This window comes from Dromiciops gliroides, chromosome 4 (assembly GCF_019393635.1).
Source record: "Dromiciops gliroides isolate mDroGli1 chromosome 4, mDroGli1.pri, whole genome shotgun sequence".
In the NCBI taxonomy this organism is placed as follows: Eukaryota; Metazoa; Chordata; class Mammalia; order Microbiotheria; family Microbiotheriidae; genus Dromiciops; species Dromiciops gliroides.
In genome coordinates, this window is record NC_057864.1 from 272,640,169 (window position 1) to 272,657,010 (window position 16,842).

Below are 16,842 nucleotides of genomic sequence, written 5' to 3' on the forward strand. Positions count from 1 at the left end.
CAGTACAACTATGCCTATGAAAGAAAGAACTAGAATTATTATTAATAAAAATAATAGCTAGCACTTTTAAAGCACTTCAGGGTTTGCAAAGTGGTTTGCAAGTATTATCTTATTTCATCCTCACAACAACTGGGACCTGATTGCTATTATTATCCTCATTTTATAGGTGAGGAAATTGAGGCATACAGAAATTAAGTGACATACTCAGGGCCACACAGTTAATTAGTATGTGAGGCAGAATTCAAAGTCAGCTTTTTCTGTCTCCAGGTTCAGTGCTCTATCCACTGCACCACCCAGCTAGAGAAATGGGACTTCATTCATCCAGATGTATAAAAAGTTTCTCAGTATAAGGAGTCTCTTTAGCACAACATATGAGGTGTCTGTGATTCTGTGTGAATCTGATGAATATTTGTGTTATTTCAATTAAGTTCAATAAGCATTTATTAAACACTTACTATGTGTCAGACACCCTGCTAACTGTTGCTGATACAAAGACAAAAAACAAAAAAACACAAACCATACCAGTACCTTCCCTCAAGGAGCTTACAATCTTCTGATATACTAGCATAGATATTAAAAGTCTTCCCAAGGAAAACTTTGAACAGATACAGATTAAGGTAACTGGAAGAAAGCAATATGCAATGATTATAAAAAAGTAAATGAAAAGAACAACAAATACAAAAGAAACTGAATGCTCTGAATTTATTATGACCAAACTTGGTTCCAGAGAAGAAATATGAAAATGTACCTCTATGGGTGTACAATACTGCATATAACATTGGACTTGATAGATATGTTGTTTAGTTTTATTGACGTGATTTTTTTTTTACTTTTAAATTTTTTGTTGTAAGGAATAGCACCCTAAGAGCAGGAGAGGGGAGGGATATATTGGGAAATGTAGATTGTGAAATAACAAAAGCTATCAATACACTTTTTTTTTAGTGAGGCAATTGGGGTTAAGTGACTTGCCCAGGGTCACACAGCTAGTAAGTGTTAAGTGTCTGAGGCCAGATTTGAACTCAGGTACTTCTGACTCCAAGCCAACTAGCTGCCCCTAGCGATACATTTTTTTAAAGTTTTCCCATTTTCAAAACCAAAAACTTCTTTCATCTCCCCCTTTTGTCATTTTGGGGGACATGGCTGTTGACAACCTGGGGGAACAGAGTTTCCAAGAGAACTTTACAGCACTAAAATACCTCCAGGTGTCTTCAGGGTCAGCAGGATCCAATTTGGACTGTTGCTGGAATGAGAAAAGACAGGTAACTTGGGAGTTTTCAAAAACTGGAACAAAGAGAGAGAAATGACCGTACTAAAGTTTCTCCTCAAGGCAGTAGCCCTCATGAGCCATCCAGCCATAATGGAAAAGTCATCTGTGGAATATCCAGCAGGGTAGAGATGAGCAAGCTGAGTCAGTGCAGGACCCAAGACCTTGCCACCCCATGTAGAAGGGAAAGTCTGCCAGATACCTTTCAGTTCTGGGACCCAGCTTTGAGACAATTTGACCAAGTATTTGAACAAGTTGTACTCTCTACAGAGAACATTTTACACCAAGCTCAGTTGCAGAAGAGAGGATTCAATAGGACTTCCGTGAGGGGAGATGTTTTACTGGAGAGAGCATTTTGTAGGGTTGATACGAGATTAAGAAAGAGAAATAGACATCTGCTAAAAAGGAGTTTCTCTTTGAGAAAGGACTGGATCTGGGGTTGGAATGTTGCATTCCATGTGACATTATTTAATGCTTTTGATTTTATAATGCTTTTACTAATTTAAGTAAATGATATGCTTAAATCCTGACCTTGAGTGTAAGCAAATACTGGTTAGGAAAGGGGAAAGGTATGGCCATATATATATGGGCTAAGCTAGAAACAGATTGATAAAGTGTTAGAAAAACATAAGGGCAACTAATACAGCAGCTGAGGCAGATAGCGCTATGCTCCTGGAGTCCTGATGATTTACAGGACCTAGACCATTAAATTTGTTGCCAGTACAAGGAATAGGACTAGTATTGGACAGTGGGTGAACAGATATGGGTACAGATTAAGGAATAGGTTTAGGAGCAAGTCAGACCTAGTAAAGGGCCTAGGAGTCAATGTTCAAGGTGTACGTGAGAGTCTGGCAATTACTCAGAAATCTGGCTTCTTTGGCAAAAATTGGGTTTGATAGGTGATCATGGCACCAATAAGTCTATAAATTCAAAAGGCAGATTTGATCAAAGGTATGAGAAGCTCAGACAATGAAATTGCACAAAAGTGGGGAGGAGGGTTACAAATAGAGTAAGAAAGTAGCAAACAAGGTAAGAACAGGTAACAAAGGTAAGGTTGTATAGAAGGCCAGGACTATATGAAATAGAACCAGGCAAATTCTGTATCAAAGGGTTAGGCAAACTAATAGATAAAGAAAAACTGGGGAATCCAGAGATACTGAAATAGAAAGTCGTAACAGCATTACAATACACTATGATAAGATACCATAGGATAGGCAACAACCAATGTTCATTAAGCATCTATTGTATGCAGAGAACTATTCTAGTTTCTAACACTGAACTAAGGACAGAAGGACAGATTTATGGTAGTCATAGTACTGAAAAACCTCGATAACTGAGGCTGTTCTTTTCCTCAAATCTAGGTTTTTGTATACTATTCCCTTCAAAGAAAAAAGTCCCAATGTCATAAGCATGTAAGTCATAAAACAAAGAGTAACTTTAAACCAAACAATTCGACACTGATTGCAACAGGGAATTTTGCAATGGAAATGAGTAACTTTTCCAAAATAGTAAAAAAAAATAAAATTAAATTCTGAAGAATTGTCTACTCTCCTGAAAATGTCCTAATGTCCCCAGAATAGGAATTGTGAATGGACTGAAGTGGCCAAACAATTCAGCACTAGTGATCAGCCTGCTAGTGGTTAGAATTTTTGTACACAACTAGGCTGGTCCTTGGAAAGTAAACATAGTTGATTGTCAGGGCCAAATATGAAACTTTTCCAACAGGTTAGGAACTACTTAATTTGGCACTTTGATAATGTAACCCATGGTCACCTCCATGTCGCATGAGGTATGGGAGTGGAATCCCAAGCTTTTTTTTTTTTTTTTGTGGGGCAATGAGGGTTAAGTGACTTGCCCAGGGTCACATAGCTAGTAAGTGTGAAGTGACTGAGGTCATATTTGAACTCAGGTCCTCCTCAATCCAGGGCCAGTGCTTTATCCACTGTGCCACCTAGCTGTCTTTCCAAGCTTCTTTCTAAACCAACAATCCACTTTCTAGACATCAATATTCTTCTGATGGTGTTTTATGGCTGCAAGTCATGAAAGGGCAGAAACCATAATCGTGGGTTGCTCAGAGGGAGTAAACAGGCTAAAGGTTATAACCAACAATCAACCATAAGCATAAAGTCATCATTTAACTTCTGGGTCATGTGATTAGCAGCATGGTAGATGGCATAATTTACCAAATCCCCTCTGAAAACTGACTAAACTAAAAATTATGTGTAAAAGGTATAAAGTCATTGTAGCTATATTCAGGATCAATGAGGTAGCTAGGAAATGCAGTAGATAAAGCACCAGGCCTAGAGTCAGGAAGACTCATTTTCTGGAGTTCAAATCCAGCCTCAGACATGTACTAGCTGTGTGATCCTGGGCAAGTTACTTAACCCTGTTAGCCTCAGTTTCCTCATCTGTAAAATGAGCTGGAGAAGGAAATGCCAAACTATGCCAGTATCTTTGCCAAGAAAATCCCAAACAGGGGTCACAGAGAGTCAGACATGACTGAAAATGACTGAACAAACAACAATAAAGCCATATATGGTTTCACATATGAAAGCTTCAGGCTGTCTTTCATTGTTCTTTCTTTATGCCTTTCCTAGAGGCTTCTGTGTTGTTCAAGAAGTCTTATCCTTCCTCCTATTCTACTGGGTTTTCAGTAGCCACTTGTTAAGGCTCATTCAACCACTGTTTCTTTGTGCATTCTTCACTGGTTCTTCTAGGCTTCTGACTCCGTGTAGTCTTCCTAGTTACATATGTGGCCTCAATAACCGGCACCATCTTTACCTGCAGTTTTTCCACATGGTACTATTTCCCATTGCCAGACCATACTGCCTGCACACTGTCCCTCATCCTCATCTCCCTCCCATCAGTATCCTGGACTAAACCCCTGAGAGTTCGATTCTCATTGGTGAGTTTTCAACTCATCATGTTCCTAATTAGGCCCCCACATCACATCCCAGCCATCTCCACACCATGCTACTGAGTATAGCACACTGGCCCCTCAATCTCCACTCCTTCCTAGTTCACTTTTATGTATTATTCTCTTTCTTTGGAATGTAAGCTCCTTGAGAGCAAGGGCTGTGTTGCTTACTTGTATTTACACCTCTAGTTCTTAGAACAATGCTTAGCACCATGGTACATCCAGAGCCAACCTGTTGTGACACGAAAAACATCGGATTTGGAATTAGAAGACCTCTAGATGTTTAGTCCTATGCCAGGGAGAAAAGGAAGAGAACAAGCACCTACTCTGGGAGAGACTCTATGCTAATCGCTTTACAAATATTATCCTATATGATCATACAACAATCATTAAAAAGGCATTTATTACTGACACAACATTCCATGGTCATCCTGATGCAGCAGAAGGAAGAGAAATTGTGACTGGAATGTCTTGAGTGAGACCATAGTGCTTGTAGCTGCCTATTATATCCTTATAGAGTGCTTTACATTTGCATGTATTCTGCTGACTCCCAATACTAGAGAATTGTTCCATATTCTATTTCTTTGTTGTCGTTCAGTCATTTCAAATGTGTCTGACTCTCCCTGACCTCCATTTGGGGTTTTCTGGCAAAGATACCGGAGTGGTTTGCTATTTCCTTCTCCAGCTCATTTTACAGATTAGAAAACTGAGGCAAATGGGGTTAAGTGACTTGCCTAGGGTCACACAGCTAGGAAGTGTCTGAGGTTAGATTGAACTCAGGAAGATGAGTCTTCTTGACTTCAGACCCAGTACGCTATCCATTTCACCATCTATCTACCCGTTCTATTTCTTATATCTTATCTAAAGTGGAAAGAACACTCATAGATTCTGTAGTCATAGCACATGAACTCAGTCATTTAGCATGTTTATTAATCACTTCCTTTGTGCTAGGTTCAAATTCTGCCTCTGGTATTTACTAGTTGTATGCAAATCATATTCTCACTAGAACTCAGTTTCCTCAGAGGCCTAGGGGGCCTCTGAGGTCCCTTTTGTCCCCAGATCTATGAGTTTATTCCCCTTAGAGTTATTGTTAAGTCATTTTCCAGTCATGTCTCATGATTCTATTGGGGTTTTCTTGGTAAGGATACTGGAATGGCTTGTCATTTCCTTCTCTAGCTCATTTGACAGATAAGGAAACTGGGGCGAACAGGGTTAAGTGACTTGCCCAGGGTTACCCAGCTACTAAGTGTCTGAAGCTGGATTTGAACTCAGGAAGAGGAGTTTTTCTTCCTCCTGCCTGACACTCTATCCACCATGCCACCTAGTTGCCACTACCTTTAGAGAAGGTGACCTTTATATCCAACACAGACTTTCATTTAAGTCCTCCTTTCCCCTGGATAGTTCTTCCTTCAGGCCTTCTTGAGTACCCATAATTACCTAAAATAGTCAACCTCAACTTTCTAGAATCCTGCAATCAGACAATATTATTCTCCGGCCAATAAGCTCTCTGCTTCAACCAGGGCTTCTAAGATGGCTGACTTGCAGCCCTCCAAAAGGGAACCTCAGAGGAAGTTGATCTTATAGTCCTGAAGGCACTTGCTCTGCAGCTGACTGGTGTTCCCGGACCTAGATAGTAGAAATAGACTCCTCCATGTGTTTTCACTAGGCAGATAGAGTACTGGGCAAATGGTTCATGGATCATAGATTCATAGATCTTGAATTGAAAAGAAACAGGTTATCTGATCCAACACCCTTATTTTACAGATGAGGTTTGAAGTCAGAGGCTCCTGCACTGGAATCCATCTTGTCTTAGGCAAGTGATTTATAATTTCGCTGGATCTCATTTTCTTTAACTATAATATGAAGTGGTGGGATTAGATGACTTCCAACCCTAGATCAATAATCCTTTGAAGCTGGATACAAAGGAGTTAAGCGACTTGTTCAAAGTCACATATACCTCCACCATCTGTGGCATCTTGGACCAAAGTAGCCTTTATTATATCTGTCTTGGCAGCACAGGTTGCCCACTTGGCTATCCCTATTGAAATATGTGGAGGTGTTCTTTCAGTATGTTCCAGGATGCTTTTGACACACTCTTTGAGATTGCCTAACTCCAGATCCACTGGTTCTGGAAGGGCAAAAGACTGTGTTAAAGTCAACATATCAAGCAACTAGTTAGTGCAGTGGATAAAGCACTGGCCCTGAATTCAGGAGGACCTGAGTTTAAATCCTGATTCAGACACTTGACACTTACTAGCTGTGTGACCCTGGGCAAGTCACTTAACCCTCATTGCCCTGCAAAAAAAAGAAAAAAGAAAAAAAGAAAGAAAAGAAAAGAAAAGCCAGTCAACATATCAACTCCTCTCAGACCCCAAGGCAAAATTGGCATAGAATACTAGAGTCAACGGTGTGACTTGGATGACAGCAAAGTGAATGCAAGCTGAAGCTGAATTAATAAAGGAATGATTTCCAGAATGAGGAAGTTGATAGTCTTTCTGTATTTTGCCTTGATCAGACCACATACGATGTATTGCATTTGGTTTTTGGTGCTACAATTTAGGGAAAACACTGACAAATTAGAAATCTCCCAGAAAAGAAACACCAGGATGTTAGCAACATGAAGATCATACTTTTTAGAAGGAACTGGGAATATCAATTTCCTAAGTCAACTTCCAGGTAGAAGTGGATCGGGGCAGCTAGGTGGCGCAGAGGATAGAGCACTGGCCCTGGAGTCAGGAGTACCTGAGTTCAAATCTGGCCTCAGACACTTGACACTTACTAGCTGTGTGACCCTGGGCAAGTCACTTACCCCCAATTGCCTCACTAAAAAAAAAAAAAAGAAGTGGATCAGTTCTCAGAATCAGTCAGTGAACATAAATTATATATTTGCTATATGCCAAACACTGTACTAAGCTCTCTGAATACAAATACAGACAAAAGGAATGGACAGTCCCTGTCCTCAAGGAGCTTACTTTTTTTTTCTGGGGCAATGAGGGTCAAGTGACTTGCCCAGGGTCACACAGCTAGTTAAGTGTCAAGTGTCTGAGGCCATATTTGAACTCAGGTCCTCCTGAATCCAGGGCTGGTGTTTTATCCACTGTGCCAACTAGCTGCCCAAGGAGCTTACTTTCTAACGAGGGAAGAAAACATAAAAGAAAACTGAAAAGGAAGAGGAGATATTTATTTTCCATGACGAACTAACCAGGGTGGTCATGGCTACCAATCTGCCTGAACTCACTGAGCAGTAAGCTTGTCTTATGAGCCTTCTTGTCTTTAGTTATGGCTGGAGTTGTGGCAATCTCATCAGCGTTCTCTCTGGTCTATCCACTGGCAACTTCTTTGTAAAAGAAGTATCATGTTAGGATGAGCCCTGCTGCCTGACACCAGTCCAGACACCACCCAGATGTTGAGTCTAGACCCTACTCTCCACCGTAGCTTTATGCTATACTATAATTATAAAATTCAATGATCATTCCAGAACATGCCTTCTTAAGCAAACTAGAGATTCTAACTCCAGTCTCCCTGCATTCTTGGGATCACAAATTTGGAGTTGAGAGGGATCTCAGAGATCATCTAGTCCTCAACTTTCTTTTTTACAGATGAAGAAATGAAGGTCTAGGAAGTTAAGTGACTTTCCCACAATCACATGGGGGAATAAATAACAGAGCCGGAATTTGAATCAAGGTCCTCTGACTCCAAATTCAATGTATACCTTTCTACCCAGTTCCTTCCGTCCTTCCTTCCGTCCTTCCTTCCCTCCTTCCTTCCTTCCTTCCTTCCTTCCTTCCTTCCCTCCTTCCTTCCCTCCTTCCTTCCTTCCTTCCTTCCCCCTCTCCCTCCCTCCTTCCTCTCCCTCTGTCCACATAGACAATCATACCCTTACCTGTGGGTGCTTTACCCAAAGGAATATATATATATATATATATATATATATATATTTTGATCTTTGAAACCTGGCAAGACATCTTGGAGTTTACAGGCTAGATTTCTTTTTTAAAGACCATGTTATATTGTTAAAAACCAAATTATTCTTATTCTCATGATCGGCCAACAGTAGGTCCCTGCTCAAGCCTTACTCGGTCATTGTTTAGGTTCTGATGGCTCAGAGTGAGTATGGATAGCTATTGTTTCCGTTTTGACCTGAAACCCTGAGGGTCTTCCCCTCAGACTGATTTTGGTTTTTGACTAGGTAAAAGAAGCTATTCTTTGCCTCATTTCTTACCTAGCCTTAATCACAGAATGGACATTACTTCAATCAAACTGAGACATAGGAAAGACCTTGGCTTAAAAAGGCCAAGGTCTCCCACTGCATCTGAGGCCCACTCCAGTCATCCTGATCTGTATCTTGCCACTGGACCCAGATGGCTCTGGAGGAGAGAATGAGGCTGGTGACCTTGCACAGCCCTCCAACTGTAACGATTGGAATGACACCACCTGCTGGAGACTTACTGTAGAAGAGTTCCACCCATGAAGCGAAGGTCTTTGAGGGCAAGACCAGGAGTCTTTTCTTTGGCATCAGGAAGTGATGTTGGGTAGTGGGAGGAAGAAGGAAGAGACTGGCGCTGTCTCCGGCTCTCTTTTTCCTGAGGACGCTGGTGGAGAGTGGAGCTAGAAATGCTCTCTCCCTTTAATAGATAGAAATCTAGGCCTTTCTCTCTCTCTTTATCAAATTCTTATTCTCCTTAATAAATGCTTAAAAGTCTAACTCTTGCTAAAGCTTATAATTTATTGGCAACCACTCATTAGATATTTTAGACAGTTTAGCTAGAATTTTAGCCCTTAACACCTCACTGAAATCCAATTCAGTGCAAGTCACGACATCACCTGATGACATGGTCCTCTTCGAACATTAGGAACTCTTCAGGAGTCAATAGTTGAGAAATAAGCCTATAACCTGTGAATTAATGGACCTTCCTGAAAACTTTGGACTGAGTGGAAAGCCCTCTTCCTTTTACTCACATGGTAAGTCTATTGGGTATGGTTATCCCCATCACAATGTATCTGTAGTGTTCAGCTGTACTTTTTGCAATGGGCTTACCTTAAGCCCAAACTGCATGATTGAGAAGAATAGTCTCACAGAAATAATAAGACTTCTCACAATAGAAAACAGTCTCACAGAAATAAGACCATTTCCAATAGTTGGTGGAATGGTAAAGTTATAGGTCTAAGAAGAGGACATGGGAACCTGCAGATAATATGTATGTCCTAGAGTTGGGAGAGACCTTCCACCAAAACTACCAGACTCATTCTTCATTCAATAAACATTTATTACACAATATTAAGCAATAACATTTATTGAGCACCTACTAAGTGTCAGATACTCTTCTAAGCACTGAGGATATAAAAAAGACAAAAGATAGTCTCTGCCCTCAAGGAGTTCGCAATTTAATAGATTACTAGGGCCAGGAACTGTGGAAATACAAAATCAGTCCTTAACTACAAAGAACTTACTTTTGATGACAGATAAATACAAAGTACTTTCAGGCAGAAAAGAGCATTTACAACTGAGAGATCAGGGCTGATGTCCTGTAAGAGGCTGTGCTTGAGATGATCTTTGAAGAAAGTTAAGTTCAGGGAATGCATTCTAGTGGAAGTTATGGTCTTCCATTCCATTCTGTGGCCACAGAGAAAGAAAAGGGTGCTGTTAGTACATCAGCCCAAGGTCATACCGATGCAGTGGGGCAAGGAGATGGTGTGACTAACATCCTACCACTAGAAAAGAATGAATGTGCCCTTGGGTGGAAAAGCCACATGAGAACCAAGCCTCATCTTGCCCATGTCTCCTGATTAGACAAGGGTCCGGTGTTATTGCCATTGACTACTCCACACCAATTCCCCCAGTTTTTAATCACTTTTATGCCCTCTATTTCCTGCCTCCCACCTTGTCCTTTGAATTTGACATTCTGATGAACCTCAGCTTGACCCAGCATGGACTGTGGTTTACTCTCCCAGACCATGACTCAGATTACACCCTCTTTTCCACTGAAGAGTTCTTCCCTCAGGCCCAGTTGATTGCCTTTAATTATATACAAACTCAAGCTCTAATTAATGTGGGCATTCCTGCCAATGGTACAGATCACAACTTATCCACACCTTCCTATGAAACCCTGGCCCAAATCCTTCTGGAAATCCTTCACAAGGGGTCCATCCAAGGGCTGAGGGTCTTCCTCTACTTTCTTAACCTGGGACCCATGAGCATAGATATATAGATTGATGGACAGACAGACAAATGAACCAACAGACAGAGATAGATAGATAGATAGATAGATAGATAGATAGATAGATAGATAGATAGATAGATAGATAGATAGATAGATAGAGATAGATAGATAGATAGATAGATAGAGATAGATAGATAGATAGATAGATAGATAGATAGATAGATAGATAGATATAAATAGTATGTACATACATGTATGTGTATGTCTGTAAGTATATATGTGTATGGCAATTTTTCAGTATAATTGGTTTTCTTTGTAATTCTTTGCATTTAATTTTATGCATTTTAAAAACTAATTCTGAAAAAGGAGTGCATAGGCTTCACCAGACTGCCAGAGGAAAGGGAAGGAAAAGGAATTAACCATCTACTAGGTGCTTAATGGCACTGTGCTCATTGCTTTTTACAAATATATCTCATTTGATCCTCAAGACAACCCTTGGAGGTAGATGCTATTATTATAATACCCATTTTACAGTTGAGGAGGCTGAGGAAGACAAAGATTAAATTACTTGTTCCAATTTAGATAATTAATAAGTGTCAAAAGCTGAATTTGAACCCAGATCTTCCTGACTTCAGGCCCAGTATTCTATCCATTGCTTCACCTAGCCATTAAGGCTAGGACTTTTAACATTGCATGGATGCCAGGATAGTAGGTTGATGGTCTGTCCCTTGTTTTTGCTTCTCTACCAGACTACCTTTTATGCAAATGGGCATCAAATCTTGCTGAGGTATTGCTTGAAGCATGGAAAACAACTTCTACATCTTTCTGGTAACATTTTTTATACCATTTCTCCTACACCATTATGTGGCAGCCAACCCAATGCCATCATAAGTCTCTTCCTTGTCTTCTGAGTGAAAAATAACTTTAATTCCAAAGAGACTGTCATATTTTATGAATCAATAGGCAGCATCACTGGAAGAATATTAACATTAACAAGATGGGCCCTTGGAAGGAGTACATTTCAGTCATGGTGGTGGGGGATTGAAGGGTGGCCCAGAAAAAGACCAAGAAACTGCAGATAGACTCAGTGTATAAGGAACAGAGGGAAGACCAGTTTGGTTGGGTTGTGGAGTGTGGGAGGGGGAGCAATGTAGAATGAGGGTAGAAAGATAGCTTGGGTCCAGGTTGTAAAGACCTTTAAAACCTAAAGAGAGGAGTTCATATATTTTTTCCTAGTCACTGAAGTTGCTGCAATTTATGAGTAGGGAGGAGAGTAGCATTTTCAGTTCTTCAATTAGGGAAAATGAGTGGCAGAAATGTGGAAGATGTACTGGATTGAAAGGAGACCTGAGGCAGGGAGACCAAGTAGGTGAGAATTTATGGAAGACCTGAACTATGGTGGTAGCTGGAGTGGGTAGAAAAAAGGGGTCATGTATGAGAGTCATTGTGAAGACAGAAACAGCAAGATTCAGCACCTGACTACCCATGTGGGATGAGGAAGAAAAAAAGGGGATGAAGATAATACTGAGGTTATGAACTCTGGTGGTAGTGCCTTCAACAGAAGTAAAGTATGGGGAAAGGATGAGTTTTGGGAAGAAGATAACAAATTCTGTTTTAGATATGTTGAATCTGAGTTGTCTCAAGAACATCCATTTTACAGATAAAAGAACAGAAGCTGAGCGAATTTACATGATTTGCAGTGGGTCACATGGCTAATAAGTGTTTGAGGGAGGACTTGAACTCAGATCTTCTTGACACCAAGTCCAGCACACTATACACCAAACTAAAAGCTACATATTCCGTTTTATATAAATGTTAATATTGCACTAGTATTGCTTCCTTACTATTTTCTCCTTTTGTGGTTTTCTGACTTTTGTGGGGTAGCCTTTTTTGTGGGAACCTAACCTCCATTTATGATACCCAATGAAAAAGCGTCTTGTAAAGTTCTAAAATGAGTGACTTCAAACAAACTTTTGGAACATAGCCATTTCTAACCTGGGTACTGACTTACAAAGATACAGTATACTCTATTAAGGTTAATACCATTTTAAAGCCTCCTTTAGAAGTTTCCTCCCAAGGCCCCTCTCTCTAGGTCTACTTTATTTCCATATCTGATTCCTGTATAACCCCCTCTTTTTTTTAACTCTCCTTAACAAATTTACCATTCCATCTTTGTGAATCAGGACTGCAGGTACCAATTTATTTCCTTAAGGAATCAATTGAGGGACTCCAATTAATCAATCAAATTTAAAAGCACCTACTGCGTTCCGGGTACTATGCTAGATGTTGAGGATACAAGTACAAAGAATGAAATAATAACTGTTCTCAATAAGCTTAAATTCTAATGGGAGAGGTAATGCATATAAAAATGCATATGGCATAAATACAAAGTTAATAAACACATACGTATGTACATACACATAAAGTAGCTAAACACAAGGATTTGGGGAGTGAGGGCATTTGCAGTTGGAAGGTTCAGGAAAGGCTTCATGCAGAAGATGGTACTTGGACTGAATCTTAAAGGAAAAGGGGAATCTATGAAACAGGTGAGGGAGTGCATTTCAGGCATTGGGGAGTGGCTAATGAAAAGGGATGGGGGTGGGAGATGGAGTGTGGTGGGCAAGGAAAAGACATAAGGCTGGTTTGGCTGAATCTCACAGATACCAGGCAAAAGCCTCCTTTACTTATGGACATCCTGGGTATCATATGCCTTTGTTTTTTCCTCCTCTTCTAAGGTCACTCCTAAGGTCATCAAAGGGGACTCCATTTGGGAGACACTAGACTAAGGTTCTAATTAGAACCTTGAGACAGATTTAGTCTATAAGTGTCTCCCTTTTTAGTAGCAATTTCCCTTCTCCAAGGCTAACACGTTCCTATCTTTTGATTTTGTAATGCCTATAATTCAGATCTTCTATGTGAAGACCCCTGACCACTGTTCTTGGTTCCCACATTCTCAACCCCTGTTTCCACTGACTTCTAGAATCCTTGCTCTATCATTATCAAATTTCATGTCATCCTAGATCTCTTCCTCACACACTTCTTTCATGTTTTGGTATTCACTGAAACCTGGTTTTCCCCTGAAGAGAGTCATCCTTCCGAACATACCTTTTCCAATTCTAGCAACACTTTTACCTCTTTTCTCTTCAATAGACCAGAAGGAGGAGTTGGCATATTTTTTGCTATCCCTTGCCACTTTCAGATATTCTTTTTCTTCACCAATACCTCTCTTTCTTTGAAGTTCACACAATCTGATTGTATCAGCCTATCCACATCCTTGTTGTTGTATTCTTATTTCACAGTCTAGCTAAATCCCTGTCCTCACTTTTGATTATGTTGATCCTTCAAATACTATAGCCTAGCTCATTGAACTTCAGTGATTGACTTCCATGATTCCTATTTCTATTCTATTTTAATTATCCACAGAGGGACTGACACATTAGACCTCATCATCAGTCAAAATTGTTCCACTATCAAAATCACGAACTGAGAACTTTTTCTCTTTCATCACAACCTTCTTCTACTTTTTCCTAAACCAATATTCAGTCCCAACCTCAACTTCTGGCCCCTCACTACCTCCCATTTTCCCAATCCATCATCTCTGTTCTCAATTTATTTTTTTCCTCTATACCCTGTCTAGCAGCAGCTAGGTGGTGCAATGGATAGCGCAGGAGACCTAGAGTCAGGAAGACCTAAATTCAAATCCAGCCTGGGAGACTTGCTGTGTGATCCTGGGTAAGCCATTTAAGCCTGTTTGTCTCAGTTTCCTCATCTGTAAAATGCATTAGAGAAGTAATGGTAAATCACTCCAGTATGTTTGCCAAGAAAACTCCAAATGGGGTCACAAAGAGTTGGACACCACTGAACTAACTGAACAACAAATAGCCCGTCTATCATTGTAACTTCTTTAGCCCTTTGTCCCCTGATAATCCTTAACTTTGGGCTACCTCAACTACTTGCCTCTCTGCTCCTATCCCGAAGCACTTGAATGCTAATGGAGGAAGTCACAACATCGGGTTGGCTGGATCCATTACAAATTGAGTACTGGATTTAGAGTCAAGAACACCTGGGTTCCAATGCCACCTCTGACATTTACTAGCTGTGTAACCATGAGCAAGTCAATTAACTTGTCTGGGCCTCAATCTTCTTATCTGTAAAACGAGATGAATAATATCTGTACTTCATAGGATTATTTGGGGACTCAAATGAGATAATATGTATAAAACATTTTATAAATTTTAAAGTGCTATAAAAATACAAGTTGGTATTTTCATAATAACCCCATAATAACCTCAACTGGACTTTCACTTCTACAAGGATATCTTTTATTCATCTCTGACTAACTACCACACTCCCTACCATGACTCTCCCAAACCTCCTGAAACCCATAACTCTACCTCCACCCCAGTTCCACCTCAGAATCATCTTATATTTTACTGAGAAAATGGAGAATCACTCATTGTGTTTTTTTGTTTGTTTAGGGTTTTTTTGGTGAGGCAATTGGGGTTAAGTGACTTGCCCAGGGTCACACAGCTAGTGAGTTTTAAGTGTCTGAGGTCAGATTTGAACTCAGGTACTCCTGACTCCAGGGCTGGTGCTATATCCATTGCGCCACCTAGCTGCCCCACTACTAAATTTCTAAAAAGAGTTATGTACCATTGAGGAAACTGAGGCTGAGAGAGCTTAAGTGACTTGACCATAGTCATACAGCCAGTAAGTATCTGAGGTAGAATTTGAACCCAAGTTTTACAGACTTAAAGTCCAGTGCCTGATCCACTACCCTGTGCTGCCTCTTCCCCCTCCTTTACCTTTTGCATTTTATTTGTTGCAGAGTTCTGCTGATTCTAATCCACAATATTTTTTGCATCTGTTTCCTTTCCTTCGATCAAGTCTACTTTCTTAACTCAGGTCCTCAACACTTCTCAGCTAGACTATTAGAGTGGCCTCTCAACTTGTCTTTCTGCTTCTGGTCTTTCTTCTCTCTCAATTCATCTTTATGCCCCTGCACAATCTTACTACAACACAGACCTGACTATGTCCCTTACTTTCAGTGACTCTCTGTTGTCTCTAGGACACAGATAAACAGCCTGAAGTTTAAGATGCTCCATAATCTGGCTCCAACCTAGCTTTTAATCTTTATTTCATGCTTGTTCCTTTCTATACTTCTGTATTATAGTACCTCAGAAATGGACTGTTGGTTGGCTCCTGAATTCAATAGGTCATCTTCCACAATTGACTTTGTCCTCATCTCCATCTTTCAGAATAGTTATTTTCCCTTAAAGCTTGGCTGAGGTGCTATCTTTTTCATGAAGTAGTTCCTAATGCCTTCTCCCAGCCCCAACTACACCCCATCTCTTAGCTGAAGGTGCTCCCTACTTCCTCATATTTTCCTAGAGTATTTTCTCTGTATTTCTCCTTTGTTCTCATTACAACCTACCTTATGAAGTTTGACTGTGTATATGTCATGTCCCTATCCCTTTCCTCCCGTAGAATGTAAACTCTATGTTATTTTTCAACTGAGTGAAAAATTTGAAGATGACTTGAGATCATGGTAAATGGAAATATTATTTCCTGTCCAAACTTGGAGGAGAATATGTTTGACATTTATATTTAACAATCACAGTGAAGTTAGGTTAACCCTTTAAAGTTGATTGGACATGTCCAGATTGTGGATTACCCAAGGTGGTAGTAGAACAGTAACTAGAGAAGACCCACGAACATTTGGGGACGGGATGAAATACACTGAAAAGTTGTTCCACTGTCCTGAGGCACTAACATTAGCTCAGATATTTGAAGACTAGCCAGAGCTGTTATCAGTTGTCAGTGGATAATTGGGTTGGCCACAAGCCTTGAGGGGAATTCAGTGGGTTTCTGAGCCAGAGTTAAACAAAGACACAAGGCTCTCTGGGGGAAGGGCTTGGCAGCATTGTCTGGATTTCCTTGAAAGTTTTCTTGATGTGAGCATGCCTTTTTTTCCTTTTTAGGTTTTATTAATGCCTTTTGCTTTTACAGCACAGTTATTTCTAGTATATCTCATAATCCCTTTAACAGGAAAACAACAACAACAAATAAATTAAGCCAGTTTACCAACACAACCAATCAAGTTTAATGGCACATGCAAAATTTCTAATCATTAGTTTCCCTGCCATGACCACTCCCCTCTACTGAGAGGACAGAAGTTCATTGAATCTTGTTTTCTAAGGACAAAATTGATCTTTATAATAAATCAGAGTTCCATAGCTCTAAGAGGTTATGTTTTTTTTTAAATTTACATAGTAAATACTTAAGAAATGTTGGTTTACATATATTATTGTAGTAATTGTTCTCCTGGATCTGCTTACTTGACTTAGTATTAGTTCATACAGGTGGTGGTACTTCCCTGATTTCCTCATATTTGTCATTTTTTATTGCTTCCATATGCCACAACTTGTTTAGTCATTTCATAATGGATGGACACTGGTGGCATCATGAGATCATAGTGATGTGGGATAGAATTAGGGTCA